This window comes from Chaetodon auriga, chromosome 10, assembly GCF_051107435.1.
Source record: "Chaetodon auriga isolate fChaAug3 chromosome 10, fChaAug3.hap1, whole genome shotgun sequence".
Classification (NCBI taxonomy): Eukaryota; Metazoa; Chordata; class Actinopteri; order Chaetodontiformes; family Chaetodontidae; genus Chaetodon; species Chaetodon auriga.
The window spans coordinates 12,838,068-12,853,672 of NC_135083.1; the positions used below are offsets into that span (position 1 = coordinate 12,838,068).

Here is a 15,605-nt window from a genome sequence, read left to right on the forward strand (position 1 = left end):
ACAGATGGTGACAAATCCCATGAAGAGACCAAAACCAACAATTAACTGATCCTACTAAGTATGGCCTGTGGAGCCAAAGCCTGACATACTGTGGCCTATTCCTTCGACCTTCACTGCTGTCCAAAGACTATATACTAACTTAAATCAGCCACATCCTTTGCACTGGGTGACATGTTCCTTTGTTACTGTGAACATGGGCAAAGATTTACCTCTTCAGTAGCGACCAGTGGGCTCAGGGCTGAGAACCACAGACAGGCTGAGGAAGTCATAAAGCAGTGATAGATGAAACAACACTGGTTTTGGTCTTTTCATGGCATTTGTGGACAAAAAATGTGAATATTAACCATATAACCTTTAAAACTTAAAAAAAAAACTTTTCTCTATGAGGTTTTGAATCTGCCAGTTGCCCTGTGGTACACTGTCAACACTCATTAACTGGTCTGATTATTATGTATATACACAGGACCATGTGGCAAACCCCTCATGGCAGTAAGGATCATCTCATAGTCCAGCAGCATTAATCTACATTTCAGCCGTTCTGTTGAGCTGCATTCACTTCAGCGAAGACAGTGTGTGACAAATAAATTGATTAGACTATTTTGAGCTGCTCTACCAATGCATCCACGCGGCTGTGTTTGTGTGTGCTAGCATGTACTTCTCCGTGTACACACGTCTTTCTAAGGCTGTCATGTGGTCTGTAAAGCTTCTCTCTATAGAAATTGACTATTCTGTGACACAAATGCACCAGTGTCCTTGATTGACACATGTTTAATCCCTGTCTGTGTCAATGGGAGACCACCAGCTGGAGTGTGTGTCTTTATATGTGTGTGAGTGAGGATGTATGTGTGCAAATGCCACAGATCCCAAAGGACTTGATTTTCGAGGGCTTCCGAGCAGCCCTGGGATCTCGCATGCATGTGTGTCTCTATTTGTTATCTTGCGGTCCACATGCTGAGTTTAACTGTGCTGCCAGTGTACAGAGCAGAAGACAAATCTTGTGGCTAGGTTATCCATGATTCACCCGTGTTCCTGGAGAGAGAGCAATGGAGAGACAGAGAGAAGGAGAACGCTTTGGTATATTAAGAAGATAATATGGAGGGATCGAAGAATGAGAAATGAAACTTAGAGGAGGGCAAGAGCTGAAAAAAGAGAAGAAAAGTGTAAAAGAGGAGAGCGTTGAAGGCTCCAGAAGGAGGACGGAAAGGAGCGGAGAGATCAGTAATCTGAACTCTTTGTCAGAGTAACAGATTAGCTCGCTGGGTGAAATGATATATGACTGGCACCGGGCCTCCTCACATGCACACGCACACAATCACACCCCCACTATGGATCAATTACCCTGTCATCCATGTGTGCAACCATACATCATCACCTCGATTACATCTAACACACACACACACAGAGACTCTGGCACTGGCACGCTGACTCCTATATATAGTGTACACACACTGCTGGAACTTCAGATGTACTTTGTTTCATTGAGTGGGCTGTGTTTGTGTGTCTAGTGTTTTACGACCAAGTTTCTCTACTGCCTGACTTCTGTGGCCTTAATACCTATTACTGTCTATCTGTCTCTCTTGCAGTCGGGGGGGAGAAACCGCACACACCCCGCCCAACACACACACGCATACATGCACGGTCACACACAGTTACACCCCAGAGCCGGTGGGGCTGCTTCCTCAAATGAACTGCACTGGTCAGAGTGACTGAGTCTGGACAAAGTCATTTGTTGTGAGTAAACTTCTTTGGGCAGCTCAGGTCATTTCAGGCAGTGGAAGAGACTGACACACACACACACACACACACACACACACACACACACACACACACATACATACACAAACACACACACAGGTCAGTTTGGTTGGGCAAGGTGTCGATCACCCCTCCACTCCTGTTGGTGTAGTCCACTGGGAAATGCCCATAGCTCAGCTAAAGTGAGTTCAATTTAATTTGAACTTCACACAGCCGAGAGAGAGACAGAGACAGAGAGAGGGACACACACACACACACACACATATGCACGCACACACACACACACACACACAGAGAGGTGAGCAGGGAGGGAGCGTGAGAGCCAATAATGTTTTGTCCTTCTTGAAGTGACACAAAGATTTGGGACTTTTCTCATGTCCAGCATCCAGCTCCCTGAGAGGCATTGCTGATGCATCGGGGGTTGTATGACTGTGTGTGTGTGTGTGTGTGTGTGTACTTCTACAGCTAACTCTGTGAAAACCAATTTGAGTTTTCGACTTTGGGAATGAGATAATTTTTGGAAAGTGGGGACATTTTGGGCGGTCCTCACTTTTGGACAAACCTTCAAAAGGCTGTTTGAGGGTCAAGACTTGATTTTAAGGGTTAAGTTAGATTAAGGTTAAGGTTAGTGTGAGGTTTGAGGTTTGAGGTTAAGCATTTAGCTGTGATGGTTAAGGTTAGGGTAAGGGGCTAGGGAGAACATCATGTCAGTGAGTGTCGTCACAGGAATAGAAGTAGGAACTGGTGTGTGTGTGTTGTGTTGTGCTGATATATTAGTCCGTGTCTCTTTCTGTTTGTCCGCCAGTCTATGTTGACAAGAGATGGCTAATATCATATATCCAACAGGTCTTGGCGCAGCCCATATGGCCTTCTTCACGTTACTGTACAGTATCGTTTACCTTCATCGCATGCGCCTGTCTAGTCAGCAGTTCCTTCCTGAGGCCGCCAGGGGGCGCTGCTCCACTTCACAGCTGACAGTCAAGCCGCGCTCTCCATCTTCCAGGCGGACAGACAGGAGCGCAACAACAGTCTGCCTGACTCCCCGACCGCATCGCACCTCTGTCCCGCCACACTGCGCGACTTTCTCATCGCTTCCTTGCAAAAGGATAAAGAGGGGATTCTCGGTGCAAAGCAGACGCCTGACTGGGGAGGTTTAAGTTGGATGTTTCCTCCATGCTGGGTATGTCTTAATAACTAAGTTTCCCGTCTAACCCGCTGAACAAAAGAGGAGAAGAGGAGCGGAACTTTCAGGGGACCATTACTTGCACCGGAGTAACCGCGGGGGCAACGCGCAGGTTTTAACCCAGGAGGTCACATCTGCCACCGGCTTCCTTTCTCTCTTGGCCGGCTGCGGAGGTGGATGGTATGGTATAACTTTTCCGCTCCAGTCCAACCCGAGCGGCCGGTGTGAGAGAGGAGCCGTTTTATGGTGCTGGAGAGGGGATGAGAACCTCTCCTCCGTGTCGGATAGCGGAGCGGCTATGAGGAGAGAGGTTCACCTGCTGGGCTAACAGAACAAGACCACACTGCACCAACAGGTATGGCTCACTGGACAGCCTTTACACGTGCACAGAACAGCCCGGCGCCTCCACTGCTTTTAATGCGTTTTTTGTTAACTGTGCGCAAAGTGTGCGTGGTAAAAAGTAAATTAGTGGCACACCTGCCACGCATGAATGTGATTGTATAACAGTCAACCCATAATCTCGCCTTTGAAAACCATATACGCACAGAATGGATTATCATCTGTTCCATTTTAGAGAATTGCCAATGACATGATTTTATGAAGGCATGAGAGTTATAAAAAAAAAGGCTGTTCATGGTAACATCCCACCAGCCTGCTCTGGTATGGTGTCAGCTTTATGATCATGGTTGTGATTTTAAAGCAAAGACAAATGATTGCGGTTGTTTCAGGTGTTGCACAGCCGATATAGGCTTGCCTCTCTCCCTCTCTCAGACACACACACACACGCAAACACACGCACACACCGGGGCACGCAGGTCTTCGCTGCGCGTATATGGGCATATGGCGCCGGGTTCAGTGCGCTATTTTAGGCTGGGCAGGTGTTTAGCGGTTGCAAACAGCGCTCTTACTTGTTGTGGATTGATTTTATGAGCTGTGATATGTCCAGAGGTGCTAAATGATGAGTATGTTGCCGCCATATTTCACGGAGAAAGAACAGATCCTTCACACTATTACTTGTCTTCAATTTGAAAACAGTTGCAACCAACAGTGGTTTGTTCTGTCTTTCCATGACTGGAGCGTAACGTGGGCTGCTTTTACATATGACAAATGTGAACATATGTGAGGAGCATGTGGGGAAAGTCATCACCCTGAAACTAGTGGTGGGCGTCTTCTGCAGCACCATGGATCACCTGATGTGCTCTAGATGGTGATGCATAAGATGACCTTTATTGGTGGCAGTAGTACATCAGTGAGGTAGCAGAGATGCTGTGAGGTGCTGAAGGTGTTGTAGTGGCTTCTTTTATCTGTGTCTTCCTGCTTATGTCACTTCAATTCTGATCTGGCTTTTGCATAACCTTGAGTTGTTTATAAATCCTCGTGTGTGCCTACAAGCTGGTTTGCTTTAAACAAAGATGGTCATCCCAACTGTGAATATGTTTTTGACATGCCTCTGCTCCATCTGTCTCTTACTCTCCCTGTCTTCGCACGAGCCTCTGTGAAGAACACAGAAGAGACGAGGCAGAGAAGCGGAGTGAGGGAGTTCAAAAAAAATGAGGAGGAAGAGGACTGACAGTGAGACATGATTGACAGGGGAAAAAAGATGCAAGGAGATGGCGAGTGGAGCAGGGAGGAAGACTGGATGTTGGTGTTTATGGGGAGATACAGGAATGCATTAGAGGAAACAAATGTGCGGTCACTGATTAGTTGCTGGCTCTCAAATGCATTTTTAATATGGCCACAGGCTGATGAATACCACCATGAAATGTTAGAACATCATGGGTTTATTCAATAAACACTTTTGGTTTTCTGCTCACATTACCAATCACAGGTATACAGATGTGACAGAGAGGAGATGGAGGGGAAAAAGCTTAAAAATTCCGTATGCATTTAATTACAAATCTACTTTGGTGCCGTGTCGTTTAGGAAACATTTAGTAACTGCAGCCTCCCTCCTGCGACAGGCCTGCTCGAACACACAAACCACAGCAGTATGCTTTCCTCATTTTACTTAACCATGAATTGCCACGTTGGCTGAATCGCATCATATTTCCCCCAGAACGAGGCAAACAATTTAACCGAAATAACAGGAGTGCGAGAGAGGATGACATGGTAGAAAAGACAGATTTGTGTGTGTGTTTGTGCACTTCTGTCTTTGTGAGGTTTAAGACTTTTGGATTGAGGGCATTTTTTTGGAAAGTGAGATTGAGGTTTTAGGTTAGATTAGATAAGGCTGCATTTTGTCAAAGAGGGTCCTCACAAGTATTAAAGTATAAGGGTGTGTGTTCACTTGATTAATAATACTGTGGGGATGCAAATGTGTCGTCACGTTGAGGGGACTGGTCCCTACAAGGATAAACATTTATTCCAGGTCTAGATACTCTGAGTGTGTGTATGTATGTGAAGATAAATCTTTGCTTCCATAATTTCTTTCTTTCTTTTTTTTTTTTTTTACTGGTTCAAAGCTTCATTACATAGCGATTAGAGGAAAGATGACAGGAAACAGGGGAGAGAGAGGGAGAGATGCAACAAAGACCGTGGTCGGTGTCTTAATCCTAAAGCCACAGGGACTCCCCGGTGTGTGTGTTTGCTTTTGGAAAATTAATGGCTGTTTATGAAAAGCAATGCAGAGGATAATGCACTGCTTTGCACACCAGCAGAGTGAGCCTTTCACAATTGTTTTCCAATTGTACTGTTACTCTCTGCTTTTCAAAATTTGCTTTAAGCTTTCACGTCTCCATGTTGCACAACTTCTTTATGTCTCCCTGTGCACCTTTAACACACACTCCCTCCTCCTGCATTTCTCTTACTCACTTCCTTTATCCCTCTATTCTACCAATAAGCCTTTTGGGCCATGGGAATAATGTCAAAGCTTCTGTCCAGAGAGACAGCGGGAGAGACAGAAAAACAGAGACGGGAGCGAGAGAGACAGGCAAAGACAAAGAGAGCAACCAGAAAGGAATAAAAAGTACAGCATGTGTCCTATAAAAGGTGATCTCTTTTTCATTTCCCACCTCCTGTAGCTGTGCGTGATGAGAGGAGAATGGCAGAAAATGAAAAAAGAAAGAACAACTATGAGAAACAGAAACAAGACAGACAGAGACAGACAGAGAGAGAGAGAGAGAGAGAGAGAGAGAGAGAGAGACAGACAGACAGAGAGAGAGAGTGGAAAAAGAAAGAAAGCTGCAGGGGATAAATAAAAATAAATAAAAAGCATGTGTCCTATAAAAGGTGTTCTGTATTTCATTGGCCATCTCCAGCAGCTGTGTGTGGTGTGCTGAGGCCCAGGGGGGACGAGTAGCCACTCTAAATGTGTGTAACCCACATAAAGAAATTGTTTCTGGGAGATCTGGCCCCGTAAATTCATTCCTAGCTGCCAGCCCTGTTCTTATCCCACCTCCCAAAGGTGAGCTATAACATCCAAACACATATATTTTTTAGATTCCTTCTCTACGCACACACATACACCCACCCACACACACATCCACGCACGCGCAACGACAAAGACCCAGACTTTTCCACTAAACACGCACACACATCCAGACACCTTCCCTCCCCCACAGACACACATCTTTCAGCACAATCTCACATTCTCTGGATGCAATCTCTGCTCAGGATGCACAGAGACATAAACACGCTTTTTTTTAAAAAAAAATTTTGACACACACTTTTTTCCACACTCACACAAACACGCACACATTGCTTTGCTTTCCAAATGGCTTGTGTGGGACAGTAACGGTGACAGCTACAACAACATCAGTACCTGCTGTGGAACAGAAGAGCGTCAGAGGGAAACAGCAGCAGATGCGGCGCTCACAGCTCCAGGATTACCTTAGCCTGAACAAACTCCATTACTGCCTCTATTACCCGGGTATACACAGCCCAGGAAAAAGCACTTTGCAGAACCACTGTTTACCCAGGACCTCTGTGGCCCACACACTGTGTCCCTTGACTACAGAGCAAGGCAGAGGTGAAGACCGTAGGGAGAGGAGAGGAGTTGCATTGAACATGAAGCTTATCTTTCAGCGACCGTCTCCGTTACAGTCAGGGTGGCACTCAAACAATTAGCTGCTTAATTCAGCAGTCAAATGGGAGAGAAGTTATTATTAATCAATTAGTTCAATCATCAGAAAATTAATGACAACAATTTTGAAAACAGAGCGATTATTTAGACTCAAGAGCTTCATCGTGAACCCGTCCACATACATGCACACAGGATGGATGAAATGTGGTTTCTCTGGGGCTGATGGGGCTGTGCAGACAGGGGAATCAGGTGCCGAGACAAAATAACAAGAGTGTAAAGAGTTGGTGCATACATTTATAGGTCATTTATAAAACAGAATGCTTTACAGATCACAGCTAATTTAATTTCTTGTGTTTTGGACCATTCGTCAGACAAAACAAGCAATTTTAAGACATTTTGTGAAGTAAATGATGAATCAGTAATAAAATAATCTGTAGCTGCAGCCAAAAGTTAATTGCCTATGTTATTCAACAACTAGGAATGACAAACTTCTGTCGGTTAATGCCATAATAATGCCAATGTGTTCCTTTGAACTAATCGGTGAGGTCGTTAATCGAGGAAAAAATGCATCTGTGGTCAATCTGGTTACAGCTTCTTAAATACGAAGAATTTCCTGCCTGTTACAATATGGTTATAAATTGGAGAAAACAAGCAATTTTAAGACATGTTGTAGACTAAATGATCAAAAGATTAATAAAAATAACCAGTAGCTGTCATTTATCAAGTATATTTACTTCATAAAGTCAAAGTTAGTTGCAGCCACGAACACGTTTGGGATTTCTTTGACAACAGGAATAATTTTAGGACATCCCACTGAACACTGTTATTCTGTGATTGCTCTTTGACACTATTTTTGCCATTCTGTATCCTAAAATATTAATTTACTGAAAGCAATAAGTGATAAGTAATAAATAATGATAATCGTTTGTGGCAGAGACAGACAGAGAAGACAGATGACGGGAAAATGTGTGGCAGTGCTCTCCCTCTTTGACTAATGAGGGTATGTGATGATGCTCTGTATGTGTATACGCAAGTGTTTTCCCGGTCTATATATGAGATTGCAGTGCCAAAAATACAATGCTGACTAGCATTGTAATGCATAAGTGGATGTGCAGGAGGTTAATAAGGGAGAGGATGAGAGAGAGCATGAGTGGCTCTGTGTGTGAAAATGCACCGTAATAATGTGTATGTGTGTGTTTATGTCTGAAGTGAGTGATGAACTGCCATGTATTTGAGTGGGAAGCCATCCATCACCCTCATCAGGGACTCTGGGGTCCTGTCATTACATGTTTCCCTTCATTTACACTGTTAATGGCCATCTCTCTTGACCAAACTCTCGGCCGTGCTGTCTCACTGTCAGTCTCTCACTCGCAAGTTCAAACTTTCATTTTAAACCAGAGGTGGACATTTGATATGCACAGTTCAAACATTCGCAGTCACTGACCACGTAGCTCGTTCACTTTCCTCCCTCGGCTAAGCAATCAAATGCACCTCAGCATGTGCATAAGTTCATTAAGCCGCGATGTTCTGCACTGATTCCCACTGTCTTCATGTCAGCAGTATGTTGCTGGTTCAAGCTGTTACATTCAGTTCAGATTAAAATCAGAAGTATTTAAGGATTATTTGTAAGGTTAGTACCTCAGCAGTCAGTGGCTTTCACATTCTTATAATTTGCTTTTAGCCAGGAAGTATATCTGAGCTGACCCTGGTGCTCTCAGGAGCTCCAAAAAAAGAAGACAATCAGGCATCTGTGGCTGTAATAAACACATTTAATCATTTCAGCCTGAATGAAATGATTGGATGGCGTGTCTGCCCACGTCCCTCTCGCACAAGAATGGTGGAGAAAGTACATCCACAATTTCCCTACACCTATAACATGCTAGTCTGACAGCTGTGAGTGCTAACGACAGCCACGTTCATTGTCTACATTCGTTCTGATAATGTTAGCTGTTTTCTTGCATGTGAATGAGCCATGAGGACGTTGGACACGGTTAGCGGTGACGACGATGCGCTGCGCTCCAGTACACACCCCCTGAGCTGACAGACCGTCGTTCAGCAGCTAATCCAGTAGGACAAAGCACACAGCAGTGAGCAGTGAATGCTGGGTTTCAGACTCGATTCAGACTGAAAAGCTGAAAAACACGTTTGTGCCGGCTGCTTTGCTTGTGTCGATATGATTGTGGCATTTAACAGAGTTGTTTATTAATGCATTTATTAAAAGAACTGGTTGTCTCATCACTGCTCGTCCTCCAGCAGTGTCAGGCAGTGCATGTTCACGTGTCTTTGGGGAGCGTCTTTGGATGGAGGCTGTTTGGCTGCGTATTCAAAAGCTAGCTGACTCTTGCATGTTTCTCCAGCTTTAATGTAGTGTAATAGTGAGAACCATGAATTGTTCTGTACCGATCTGCTTTAAAGTTTCTCGCCTTCAGACCCACAGACACACTTAGAGATGGAGAAATAGATGTATGCATGTTATGGTGATGCTGCGAATTCTCTATACACCTCTGACTCTTCAGGACAGATGCTGTCTGTAAACAGAGCCCGGTCTCATTCCCACAGCATCAAATACCAATGCTTTGTTATGCCCCTCGGCATCTCATACAGCTGCACAAAGTACCCTTTAGTGTCTGTGTGAGACGCACCGGGCTTTCAGTTAGCTCCCCTGTAAACTCATCCTCAGCAATATAAGACACTCAGAGCAAGCTGACGTAGTATAGTGAAAAGGCCCTTAGAGGGGTGGAGGTTGGGGTAGAGCAGTGAGTCATACACATGACCCTCACCCACGAGACCGAGAGAAACAAAAAGTGAAACCAAAAGTGAACGATCTCTGCCAATACCAAACCGATCAGGCCCGGTGTCAGAAAGGCTTTCTGGCGGGAAGGTCGTCACTGAGATGAGAATGTGTTGGACGGCCGCAGCAGTTGCTCAGGGCGTCTAATATTACCACGTATAGGTTTACATTGGAGTTAGCTGAAAGGCTGGTGCATCTCATACAGACGCTGAAGGGTACTTAGTGCGTCTCATACAGATGCAGGGGAACATGACGAAGCGTCGGTACACACTACATGCACTCACTATATACTGATACAGGCTGGATGTAAATGTGTTTGCTTTTACCTCTTCCACCTGCCTGGACCTTCATGTTTTGTTTTGTTTTTACCTCAAAGACACTCAGAATAATTTAAATCTTCTAAATATTAATATTTTGTGCTGTGTTAAAGCCATGTTTTTTTGACTGCAAAGCAAAGAATTTGCCTTGTAAGAAGTTGTTTGACTGAGGTCAGTAAATAAGATAAGAGAGGAAAACTTTATTGTCCATTACATTACATGAAATGGAAATTTGCCCTCGGCATTCTGGCAACACGGTATAAAACACACAGCAAAGAGCGGTGAGAATACATAAAATACATTTTCAGAAAAAGAAGTGCTCATGGACTGTGTTTGTGAGTGTGTGTGTGTGTGTGTGTGTGTGTGCGTGTGTGTGTGTAGATGGGTGGGGCAGTTAACCTTCGGGCTCATTGAGGTATAAACTGACGATATTTCAAAACCATTAGATTATGGTGGATGCTGCAGTACCTTAGCAAAGTTCACGGTGTGCAGGCTATCTATAACCATGCTTGCTAGTATATCTGCTAACTTGCAGAGACACGTTGCAACTTGTTAAGAAAGCAGTTTGCTTTGTTGATTTCGCTGCAGCTATAGCTCCTTCTAATGAGTCTGCAGTGACAGGACTGTCCACCAGTGTGTGGGCTGGGATGTGGTATCACTTTCAGCAGCAGTTATAAACGGACCAACACAGACACTGTAGCTTTGGTGGTGTCAGGGCTGACTCATTACGGCTGATGGCGAAGAGGAGCTGTTCGCCAGAAGTCAGAGCTACACCACACATACAACCCTCCGGCTCCGGCAGCTTGCTTCATCAACAACAACTAGACGGCAATCACTGTGGTCATTAGGCCGGCGTAATTAGGCCCGGCCTTGTGTGTGTGCATGTGTTACATCTCTGCTCTCCTGAGGCATGTTTGGACGAGTCTTGCTTTGGTCATTCCTTCGGCGATGGTGAAGAGTGAGGAAAGGGAGCAAAATGACGCTCCAAAGGCAGTGACATGAGGAACTGAGACACTGTTGACAGAGTATAATAAGAGTAGTAAACTCGCTCACTCACTCTTGTCTTTCCTTTAATAATTTCCTCTCTTCTTTGGGTGTGTGTAGCTCTGGGCCTTTGCTACTGGCTGTGTTTATCTGTGTATGCCCTTTTATCTTGTAGTCTTTGATTATGTTCTTATAAGTGGGACCACTAGCTATTTTATGGCTGCCTCATTAGGTTGTCAGGCAACCCTACAGCAAATGCAATTATATCTAATTATGCAATTATGAATTCAGTATGAAGCTTTATATACTGTAGATTGGTATGTTTGAGCTGGAGCACACACACAGCAGTAATTAGTGCAGTTTTGTGGGTGGTTGTGGTGTGTGTGAGTACACACTCCCTTCAGCAGCTCAGCTTGGCTACTTGCTTCATCTAGTCTCTTTTCTCACCTTCAGAGACCCCTTCAGAGACCTAATTTAATGCTGTATTTCTTGAAAGAGTGGCTAAAAGTCTTCATTGGCTGCTCAGCCAATCACACATGAATCCCATTATTTTATTTTGTATTAGATCATGGATCAGGAGGAAGACAGTGTCGAATTAGTGTGCACTGCGTGGCTGTAAGGCCCCATTAAGACAGAGAATACAAAACATATCATCATCTTTGCAGGTAATTTCATACTGTATAGCTTAACTTGATGTAATGTCAAACCTGAAAGTAAAAACTAATTCATTTGCTCATTTCAAATGTTTAAAAACAATTTATTCAGCTTCTTGTGGCCGGTGGGGCTTGTGTCCTCCATTGGCTGGCTGTCACTCGTATCAACACTGCATTCTCAGAAACATACTCTAACGTAAGTCACACACTTTAGTCGCTGGAAAGTTTGTCACTTTGGATTCAACCATAAATGACACAGTCTGCCCAGTAAGAGGGAACACCTTGTTAAGAAGCTCAAGAGCGTAGGACTCCTTCTCCTAATCCGAGCGCTTCAACCTTCCAACACAGCCAGAGCATTTCTGTTTTTCTACGAGACGCGTTTCACACCAGCACTTCAATAGATGAGATAAAAAAAACACACAGTGGAAGAGGGGAATGAGCTACAGTAGGTGGTGCGCTTCAGTGTGTCATGTTCCTCTACAGATCCTATTGAGGAAAGCAGGCGAGGCTGCTAGGCTCCCAGTGTGTGTGCGAGACAGGGCTGACAGTAATACAAGCAGTATCTGGCACCCCCTCCCCGGGATCACATCCTTAAGACGGTTTCTCTTACTAATCCCCTCCTAATATGACTAATATTATGACACTGCCATTAGCCACAGCACTCTGAGGGCACACATAGGGAGAAAACTATAGTCACGTACATGTGCATGCACACAAACAGTCGTGTTTGGGTAGATTTTAAGTCTGAATCTTCAACACTTTCATACAAATAAACAGCTGTTTTAATGCGCTGTGTATGACTGACACAGCATCTGTGGACCTCTTTCATTAGCAAACAATGTAAATAGCCAGTGCTGTGAGGACATTTCTGGAGAAAACCATTTGGTGGATAGATAGCAAAGGCCTGTATATTTCTGCCAGCAGCAGTTGTTCATTATAGGAATGTGTTGTTTAGCTGGACTTGAAAGCTCCCAAGGCTGACAAGACAAAGATATTTGTCAGTACCTATAGGCAACAAGGCCTGATCAACAAATGGCATGGGGGAAAAGCACATTGACAACAGCACCAAAGATCACGTTATAAGAAAAGAGGATTTTACACATAATCATAATATTTTTTACGTTTTCGTGTGATTAAAATAAAAAAAAAAGGGCTCACACGTCCATCTTGTGAGTAGATAACACAACATTCTCTCAGTTTGAGCCAGGAGAAGAGTCGGGCTGTGTGGGAGAGACAGAGAGAGGCTCTGAATGCAGAACAAGAATTCTAATTTTAAAGCCATGAATTACCAAAAGACTGCTTTCAATTTGATTGAATCCAACTTTATTAGCATTCCGCCTGCCTTTATGAGATGAGGCTGAGCTGGCCTTGTGTCCTCTCCCAGGCTGCAGCTGTGGCAGAGAAGGGCACAAAGAGGAGCTTAATTTGTGATGCCGATGGCTTTAGGGCTTTCGGTCACAAGGAATTACATTGTCAATTATTTTTTGTCAATATGTTTTCTGCAAGTTTTTTGCTCTCCTCTCTCATATAAACTCTTTGGCCTTCACCTAGAAAGCTTGTCTGTGTTATTATGTGAAAAAAGACAAAACGAGGCAGAGTTCCATTTTTAGCCATGCTAGCGGCTCTATAGATGGCAATGTTGGTCTGTTGGTTGGTCCAGACTGGAATATCTCAACAGCTGTTCAATGTGATGGCATGAAATATTGTACAGATGTTTCTGGTTTCCAGAGGATGAATCCTAATGACTTTGGCAATCCCCTGACTTTTCCTCTAGCGCCACCATGAGGCTGACATTTTTGGGTCTGAATGAAATGTTTCGAAGGTGTTGCACAGTGTACCATGCAGTGTGGCACATACACTAAATGTTCCCCTCAGGATGAATTGTAATAACACGATCCTCTGACTTTTCATCCAGCACCATCATCTGGTAAGAACTTCCATTTTTAAAATACACTACAAAACTAATGACATTCCTAATGACATTTAATGACAATAACATAATAAAATGTTAGACTGAACATGGTTAATGCCAACATACATCCTCACAGAGCTGCTAGCTTGGCTGGAGAGTCTTCGTCTTGTTTTGTCAAGTGCCCTCAACAACAATCAGTCTTTTGATGTTAAAGATCCCTGATTTGATCCTGGCTGCATTTTTTTTTTGTACTGAGCAAGAAAAAGTGTGCCTGGCTGTGATATGTATTTTACATAAGAGAGATTACAGCAGCGTATAAGCGAGGCAGTCAGAGCTGACAGGATGAGAGTTTAGTGTTTATTCGTTGAATCTCATCACCATGAACACACCATGGGACGACTATACTTGTTATATACTTTAATCCTGTCAGAGTGTCATTAATCTTTCTTGGATTTTCCTAAGTGGAATGGTGGTAATGGAGGGAGTTTAAAGACATCAGGTAAGACTTCACCATCCATGTTGTACACTGTAGGATTTACTCTCACACTGAGCTGCGAGTACTCTTAGAAGTGGGAATACTGTGCACAGTCCTCCTACCTCTGACTACACTAATGAGGTCCCTAAAGGCCCTGGGACCCCTTTTTGAGAAGTGCTGTCCTGTGTCACCCAGACTGCTGCTAATGCAGTAGGGGCTGTCCATGGTGCTGACCAGTGCAGCAGGATTCAATGAGGGAGCTGTCCGTGGTGCTGCAGGCATGATGTGCGGCGAGGAACAAAAACCAGGAAACAAACATGTTTCGAGTGGCCACTGTAAGACCACTTGGTATGCATGACATGGATTCATCAGATCACCATCATTTCTCATGTGAATGTGCCACCCACATCACGACAGCGCTGCCCTCTGGCTGCCTGTCTGAGACAGAGGTAAGGGCGTGCTGTGCTGCTTTAAGGACAGATTTGTTCACAGTTGAGGCTTCCGAGCATGGAGAGATGGCGATCTTAAGAATCTCCTTGACATAGCCTGGTCCCGCTCACCCCCAAAGGTGCTGGGAAAAGAAGAGATAATGCACTGAGGCATGGCGAGGAGAAAATCTATCTGACGTGGAGTTGTTTGTTCATGGGGGGAAAGAGGAAAGGGGAGGGTAAGAGGTCACTGCAAAGGAAGAACAGCTGCTGGAAAACTTAAAGGAATGCTTGAAAGTGAGCACATGGAGGATGAACAAAAGATTGAGTTTTGTTAAGGAAGCATTGTGTACGTTCCCTTTAAGTTTCATGCTGTATAATTACCTGCGGCATGCATGAGATTTTAATATTTTTTAAGGGGAACTCAACTCTCCTTGTGCCATTCTAATCCAATTTCAACTTTAAAGCATCCTGTTTAAATATTAAACGACGGCTCTAAAACTTCCTCTCCGTGAATGTGTGCGTGTTTGCAAGTGCAAGTGAGTGCACATGTGCAGATACTGTATGTGCACGCATGTGTGAACATGCACCTCATTAATAGATGATAACCATGACTGGACAGAGCTGAGCTAATGCACTTGTTGTCCATCCCTCGTCTCTCCACGTCCATCTCTCTCAAATCAACCACAACTGCTATGGACTTGGGAGAACTGCGAAGACTGAAATGGGAGTTGGGGATAGGGTTGATATGAGGATCCTGCGTGTGTGTGTGCATTTGTGGGTTGTGTGTGCGTGTGTGCGTGCAGGGTAAGCCTAGGGGTAAGCTTTTAGAGGTCTGAGCAGAAGGGTGTGAGTGAGAAGGAGAGGACAGATTTGAGCAGTTATCTCTCCCAGCAGACCTCCTGTCCTGCCTGCCCACATATCCACAAACACACACACACACACACACGCATTTAGACAGACCCACACACATACACCATTCCCATCTGTAATCATGTTTAGCATGGCTCTCTCACACACATACACAGTCCAGACTGAATGGACTATCACATCCAGCTCGAACAGAATGCCTATGCGGAGTCTGGCT

General features: G+C 44.4%; 1 protein-coding gene across 1 annotated transcript in view; it reads left to right on the top strand.

Moving 5' to 3' along the window:
• Positions 1–2,679: 2,679 nt before the first annotated feature.
• Positions 2,680–15,605, top strand: part of LOC143326483 (chemokine-like protein TAFA-2) — a 69,861-nt gene continuing 56,935 nt past the window's right edge. Inside the window, exon 1 of the mRNA XM_076740042.1 lies at positions 2,680–3,293. The gene's annotated coding sequence lies outside the window, so the exon portion shown is untranslated. The remainder of the gene's footprint in view (positions 3,294–15,605) is intronic.